The 8237-nt window shown below is 37.6% G+C and overlaps 1 long non-coding RNA gene across 1 annotated transcript; it reads right to left on the bottom strand.

Moving 5' to 3' along the window:
* Window positions 1-906: 906 nt before the first annotated feature.
* LOC140334112 (uncharacterized) lies at window positions 907-8237 on the bottom strand. Its single transcript, XR_011921478.1, has 2 exons — window positions 6157-8237; window positions 907-4119 (listed from the first exon to the last, which is right to left on the bottom strand). It is a non-coding gene; the product is annotated as an uncharacterized lncRNA (long non-coding RNA).

The raw sequence follows: 8237 nt of genomic DNA, 5'->3' as shown, positions 1-8237 counted from the left end.
AAGTTTAAACACAGCACAACATAAAGCAGGTCAAACACAGCCTGCAAATTGTCATATGTACCCCACCAATGACATCATAAGACTTTGCTGATCTGTGTTTCAAATATTGCCTAACATGGGTACTTAGCCTCCCTAGCGGTTCATTTCTTTCCGGTTTTATATGTCTAAAAGCGGTACATTGTTTTTCATGAAAATTTATTTTACAGTATAAAATATTAGTATGAGTATAATAACATTTGAAACACAAAATCTTGTAAATAATTATAATAAATAATAAATTAAAAAAATAAATATTAAAAAAAAAAAATAACTTTTAAATTAAAAAAAAAATACACATTATACTCATACTATTATATATACTGTAGAATAAATGTTCTTGAAAACAATGTACTGCTTTTATACATAAAAATCAAAAATCCAATGTATTGCATTTAATACAGTTATTTTGTATTAAATGCAATACAAATGGATTTTGAATTTCCCGCCACGTCCGCAACGTACACACGCACCGAAGCAGGAAGAAGGAAGAAGAAAGAAGATGGACATCGCAACGCTGGACGGTGCGGGACGCTGGAGAATCAGGTAAGCGCTCTATTTAATAACCATAGGTTTACATACCCCGAGTGTGTTACCACTTTTAGCAACTATTTTCTACTACGAGTCACACTCGGGGTTACCTCTAGGGAGGTTAAAGTGCTCATGAATAATTATTGCTCAATTCTGCTAAAAAGCGTTTACCATCAGTAATTTCTTCCAAAGGGTGTAGCACCAAGTATTAGGTTGAGGGTGAAAATAATTTTGTCCAGGCCATTTTTGACGTTTTGTGTGGAATGTCTTAGAATTTTTTCTCTCTGCTTTTTTGTGTTCTTCCAGTACCAACAAAAGAAAATAAACATGACAATACCATTGCAGTTTTAAACATTCTTTATTTAAAATTTTCAAAACAAAAGACAATAAAGACCGCAAAAGAAGCATAGAAAGTTACAAACACATTATAAATGTGGTTGGACAGTGCCTATAAAAACATCAATCTTAATAACAGACCAGTCGTTACAAAGCAAAATTGGACAACAAAAGTAAAGTAGAGTAGAGTACAAAAATCGCAATTCTAAAAGGGCAGAACAGTGACCGAGTAATAAAATGAAATAATAAAATAAAATAAAGTGAACTACTCTTTGAAAACATAAACAAATAACGTACGAGGAGAAGGGACGGAAAACAGAGGGCGGGGAGCAGGGGAGGGCAAAACATGGCACAAAGTACAACTAACATAAAAAATCTCTTGAAGAACCCATGTCAGGTTGAGAGAGCAAGGTCCCTGTAATTTGGAGTGAGCATAAATTGGGACCAGTAGAACCAAGTGTATGCCATTTTCCTGCTTGTGCCCCTCACAGTGGAGGTAAGATCCTCCATACGATGAATCTTGTTAACTCTACTCAGCCATGAGCCAATCGAAGGTGGCGCCGTATTTCGCCATCCAGCAGCAATGCAGGAAAGGGCAGCTACAATCAAATGTCTAACAACTGAGTTTTTGTAAGCCTTCCTGGAAAAAGAATGGTGTTGGAGAAGAAAAAAGGCCGGTTCATCGGGAATGGTGTGGTCCGTCATCTGTTGAGCAATAGACTTGACGGTGGACCAAAAATTCCGCAAAAGCGGGCAAAGCCAAAATAAATGAAACAAAGTGCCTTTTTCTGTCTGACACCGCCAACAGCGGTCCGAAACCTCTGGGAAAATGTAATGTAGTTTCTTAGGGGTGCGATCCCATCTCGAGACCACTTTGAAACAAATTTCCTGATATTTACTAGCACTGGAGGCTTTTGGAATCCAATAGAAGATATTTTCCCTCTGCTCAGTAGAGAATGAAAGTCCTAAGTCGGCCTCCCATGCGTCAAGGAAAGTAGGCTTGTGTGTAGGAGGTGGAGTCTGCAGCAAATCATATACTGCCGATAAAGTGTGTCTAACCCCTCCCTTGCCTATACACAAACGTTCAAAGGGAGTGAGGGGCCTGCAATAGGACTGGGCCGGTCGCAGATCCCCCAGAAAATGAGTAATCTGCATCGTTTTCCAAAAATCCAAATGAAAGTCACCCAGAGCATCTTGAAGGCCCTCGGGGTCAACCCAGTTGTTCAGGCTAATAAAGTGTATCGCTCTGCACACTCCTGCAAGAAGGAGTTCCCTGAACCTCTTGTCTTCCATCCCCGGAGGGAAAGCCGGGTTCCCAAGTATAGGAAATAAAGGCGAGGGAGAAGGAGAAAAATGCAAACGGTCAAAGTTCTTAACCGCAAGTTCCCACATATATCCCACCGTAGGATGGGATTTGAGGTTCGGGAAGGCAGTAATTGGCAACCAGGGTAAAAGATGTAAAGGTGACGGGCAGAAACCCTGTTCCAGGGATACCCATTGCTTAAAATTTTCATGTCTGCACCAATCCAATACACATGTCAGATGGGCCGACAAATAATATTGAAAGATAACCATTGCATTTTTAATTGCAACAATTTTCCTGGGAGAAGTGGTGCATTTTCTGACATAAATGCAAGGGTGCCAAAATTTTTAATTATAAGTGTATATCTATGAATCATCTGCAACATCTCCAAATACCCCTGTCTATAAGGGATGATATAATAGGTTGACTAACTACGAATATCCTTCCTACCATTATAAAAAAGGTCAGTGCCAGGGATGCACACCTACCCCCTTTATAGCAATAAACAAGCATAGTCATAGAATGGCTGTTTGCTGTCTGTGGTTAGCTTTACTTACACCCAAATCGCAGCTGAGTAATGAATCCTTTTCCAAAATCTTGTCATAAATACTCAAGGCTGCTACATTGTTTCCCTGGGGCAGGAAAAGAAAGAGGTGCACCTGCTAAATGCCTAAATGCCAAACAGTATCAATTACAACATTATTGAGCAAAATAAATTATCAGTGTTGCCAATAATACAACACTGAGTCCTCCACTAAAACAGCTTCCAAGCTTTATCTCTATTATAATATCTATAACTTACATAAAGTGACACCTGCTAGTGAAATCTTACATTGTTAGCAAACAATAAAATGCAAGGATTCTATGGGAATTACTTAAACAGACTCTGCCACCAAAGGAGGTGACTTGCAGTGTTAAACTTTCCATAAATAATTTTGTTATTTATGTGTGCCTTTGAGCTTGCTAGAAAATTTGACCAGCCAATTCCCTAACACATCTCTCCCCTTTCTTGAACATTATAGCCCTTTTCTGTTCTAGGAAAAGAGCTCAGCGGCTTCTGGCCCAGCGACTCTCACTTCTCTACATAACCTTTTTAGTTGTGGAGGATGAAGGAAAATGGAATACTATGTTTCACTTGAACAAAAGCTCTAAGTCTGCTGGGGCTGCTGACATCATATCTTAGGTAGCGGATTCCCGCAGCAGTTTCAGGGCTTTTGAATGTCGGCACAAGTGAGGTTGCATCGTAGCAATATGTGAGATGCGTTTGTGACTGTACAGTAACAAACATAAGTGAATGGGCCCTCACTAACTGCATGCGTACAAATGCGTGCATGACTGCATGCCTGTTCTGTGCTAAGGAGAGGATGTGGGGGACACCGCACAGCACAGACTACAAAAGCTTTTGATAGAGGCACGCTAGTATAGAGACATCTGTATCAATCATCTGTATCAATGCTAGATTTTCACACAAAACCAGCACTGTACAAAGTCCATGGTCATGTCACTAGTTGTCCCTCAAAGGGGCTCACAATCCAATGTCCCTACCTCAGTCATATAATAATACAGTCTCAGGTCAATTTTGGGGGGGTGGGGGGAGTCAATTAAACTAACTGCATATTTTTGGGATGTGGAAGTAAATTGGAGTATCAGGGGAAGCCCGCACAATCACGGGGAGAACCTACAAACTCCATGCAGATAGTGTCCTGGCCAAAATTCGATATTGGGACCTAGTGCTGCAAAGACAACAGTGCTAACCACTGAGGACAATACAATTTGCAGAAGTTTAGAATGATATCAACCTGTTTTAAAGCAAGTGCAACTGCAAAACACAAAGCAAGATTTGACAGCCTTTTTTCATCTATCACAGCTTCCTCAAAAAGATGGGTACAAGTCTCCAAAGATCACCGGGTATTCTGTAAGCAGAACAACAAATTCAGTGTAGAAATTAGTAAGCAATATTATTTTTTTAGCAAAGATAACATGGAAAAAATTACTTAGATGTGTATTTTATGTATACATAAAATCAGGTAATCTGTCAACAAGGCAAGCAAAATTCCAAAATGAAATGTTGTTTACAGCACAATGGCTTCTTGTGAATTTTTTTGGTGGGTAAATATTTTGCATTATTACTGTTACTTTGCCTAAAAAGTTTATTGAGATTTCAAATTTTTACTTCTTTTTATATTTTAAGCAATTGGCAGTACCAAAAAAGTATGAAGCTGAACCTGCATAGTACATTATACAGGAAGTATAAGATAATGATTTTTAATGAATTATTCATCTCTGGATATCCACTGTTTAGTCATAAGTGATATCTAAATGATAAAAATAAACTCAAAGTATAATCCTGGCTTTGTCAGTAGCTGAGAAGTAAAAAAAAGTTTTCTAACCTTCATGAGGTTCAAATGGCTGGATGTATTAGCTGTATTTACACTGTCAGACTGATGTGTTATTCTGCAAAAACCTTAATTATCACACAACAGTTTGGGTCCAAGTAAAGCTACTTTTGGTCATATTCTACTTCAACTTTACACAAAGTATCTGACATTTTTCTACTTTTATAATGCATGTTTTAATGCCTTTTTATAAATGTATTAAATGTTTCAATATCTGCAGGGTCCAACTGGATTCTATTTTCCTTTCAACCTCCTAAAATCTTGACTCCATATAAATGCCATTTGTCTTTGTACAAATTTCTGCTAGTGAAAACCATTCTCCGTAAATGACAGAAGATATGTGTTAACACTTGCATGCATAGGTATTCTACAGGACCATGGATCTACTTTCGCTGAAAGAGAGTTAGGTAGCTGGGTCTTTACAGCACTAAGTGACATCCATCCCTAACCCAAAGGAAAATAGGGAGAAGGATTCAGTAATGGAGGGTGATGTCTAAAAGTGTGTCAACTCATGAGACTTTCTAGAACAATGAAAGTTCTATAAAAGTGTTCTTTAAATAAGTAATTGTGTTAAACTATTTATAATTAACCATATTCAGCAGATGGTGGACATCTACGAGAAATGCAGTTTACATTGCCAGGATTTGTACCATGAAATGCTACAACACCTCTTTGTTTTAATATATAAATTGTTAGGTTCCTGGTTTCTTAGAGTCTTATTCTACTGCATAACCATTATTGAAAAGTAACATGAGGCATGGTATGTAAAATATATTCTTATTTGCATTTGCTTTGCAGCCCATGGAAACAACAGAAACATCTATTCAGTTGTGCACTGGGCTGTTTTGGCAATATATGTTCATATCAAAAAGGATTAATTCAACATTCAGAGACCTTGTACTGGCACACACAAATGCAACTTTTTCACTAAGAATGCAGTAGCTTGTCTATAAAACAATGAAAATTGCATATTCATAATTAAGCCAGGTTTTAAAGTTTAAGGAAATCCAGTAGAGCAAACGTGAGGAGTAATACCCAGAGCTTTGAAAAGCCACGGGGCATTGAAAATTCAAATAAAGAGTTAAGATAAGTTAAGATAAAGTTAAAAACACCTTGAATAGTTGTACCTCTAAGATGTTTTGTAAATTGTTATACAATGGACTTGCAGTATGGGGTCCAAACATCTCAATGGTCTATATACCAAGTGCATCTTTTTATTTAGTGGATATCAAAATGAGCATTTTATACTGCTCTGATGATTGAACTCATTGGAAACTGTCCCTTTGACAATCACAGTTATGGAGTCGAACAATCCAGGCAGATTCTAAATAACCTATTTATATTTACAGCATGTGCAGAAGTAGCAAAATACTGATTATTTAATACCACAAGTAGAAATGCAGGGCCATGCATAATTATGCTCTATGGACACGGTTTTCATTTTTCTGACCACAGAGCATATATTCTGAAATGCACTGAATGCAGAAGTGCTTATAGGACTTTCTAGTTTATAGCATATGGCAAATGCTAAAAAAATATGTTTTACTGTTTAACCTGAACTTATGGTATTTCATCTCCTGTAATACTTTCAGAGCTCCTGCAAAATGTAAAATGAATATTTATTTTTATTTTTTCCTGGGAAAATAATGTTTTACAAATTTCAAGCACTGTAATGTGACTTCAATACTCTAAGTTACCCACAGGCATAAAATATTGTTGCCAAGGGGAAGGGGGGGAGTATATACAATTATAAAGGTAAAGGATACCACTAGAGTACACTGGCCCAATAAAATTTCTCCCATTTCTCACTGTAAAAGAGGTGACTGTCCGATCTCACCCTCCCATATAAACTGATATAAGAATTATATCACCATTGATATATAACCATTTAAGCAATATTATCACCAACAGTAGTTCCATCACCATCACTATGTATAGTCATGTATAGTCATATGCCTATAAAGATCTAGGGTAGTCTCCTGCACTGTGTGCTTTTTGACAATTATCACTTGGCTAACATGATTAACACCAATGCCACATAAAAAAATTATCAAGCCTGCTATATGCAGATGTGAACCAAGTGCGCATTGGAAAAAAAAACAGACAAGGCTATACACATAAGTATTACACATCCCAACACATTTAAGTCCCAGGGTTCCAATCCTTGTTTTACACCTTAATGAGTGTTTGATTTATAAAAAGTATGCAGCCAATGAAGTCCAAGTTGCTGAGAGAAGCCTGAACACGTTACAGTGTTCATATTAAAAATTGTCATCAAGAACTTCCAAATTTTTATTCCGAGAGAATCTTTTTAACATACTGTATTTTTAAAGCTGAAACTTTTTTTTGTTAGTGTTGGTTGAGGGGTTTGGGTCTGTCAGGTTTTTTGAGCGGCCTGTGTCCCTGTTTGGTTGACTCACCAGCTTTATTTTAGGACTGCAGTCACTATAAGTAAAAGCCAGGAAAAATCCAAAAGTTCAAGTTGTCAACAATACATGAATACTAGGAATATCCTCCAAATGACAACTGTCTAAGAAGGGATTTTCCTCACTGTGGAAATATTTACTCCTGGCTGTCTTGCAAGAAGATATCTGCCTGACTCATAGATACTCACCTCTACTGATCCTCAAAAATCCCGGGTTTTGGCTGTGGAGCCTAGAAGGGGAAGCAATATCACCCCCACCACCATGTTATAGAGCTTGAATCTAGAAGGATCAGGTAGGAGGACACATGCATTGCCAAACCCACAAGCATCAAGTGTTTTGTACTTGCTGTGGTAGAGGAAAGAGCAGTAAGGGAGCACTGGAAAGGTATCAGTGGGCCAGGCCACCTTTTTATAGACCCTGCCACTTTAGGTAATGAATCAGCGTAAATGTCTAACCATTATTAAAAAGCATTTTTCACATTAAAGTTTTCATTGGAACAGATAGGAACAAGTTAATACATGACTATGAGCTAAAAAAGGATGCATGCAGAGAGGACGTCTGATGGAAGCAGGAAATCTTATTTTATAGCAGCTCTCTGCTGCCTCTGTGTGACTGTGATGTCTTACAGTCTTCAGTACAGTTCTACATTCTTCCTCATCATGCAGAATATAGGGTGATAATATTTCATACATAATGTCCAGGTACCTTTCAGCTTGGCCCAACCTGATGTGACATCTGACATTGTTTCACATAGGAGAATCATCGACTTCAATTCTTTGTCTAAAATTACTTCTAAATTCCGAAGTTTTACTTGAATGGTTTCAAAATACACATCTATGGAAAGAAGGGCACCATCACATTCAACAGGCAAATCTTGGAAACTTTAACATTGGATTTCAATCTTCAAATGCAGAACACAAAACACAAAAGGGTTTAAATGACGTTTACAAGTATGGCCATTATTTATGGAGAGGTGAGGAGTTACATATTATATTTATCGATGTCTGTGCCTCATTGGGATAGATATTTGTTCACTTACTTGTATAAGAGGCACATCTGGAAGCAAGGGGAAAATAGTATTAGGCAATTACACAGTGGTCACTGAGATGCTTGCCATTAGATTTTTCTTAAACTGGTGACGAATGTACCATTTTGGCTTTTCTAGGGTGGGTAACTCCAATGGGTGGGAAAGCAAACAGCAATAAAAGC

Source organism: Pyxicephalus adspersus, chromosome 6 (assembly GCF_032062135.1).
Source record: "Pyxicephalus adspersus chromosome 6, UCB_Pads_2.0, whole genome shotgun sequence".
In the NCBI taxonomy this organism is placed as follows: domain Eukaryota; kingdom Metazoa; phylum Chordata; class Amphibia; order Anura; family Pyxicephalidae; genus Pyxicephalus; species Pyxicephalus adspersus.
Note: the sequence above shows the minus strand (reverse complement) of the source record. Positions and strands in the feature narration are given on the sequence as shown.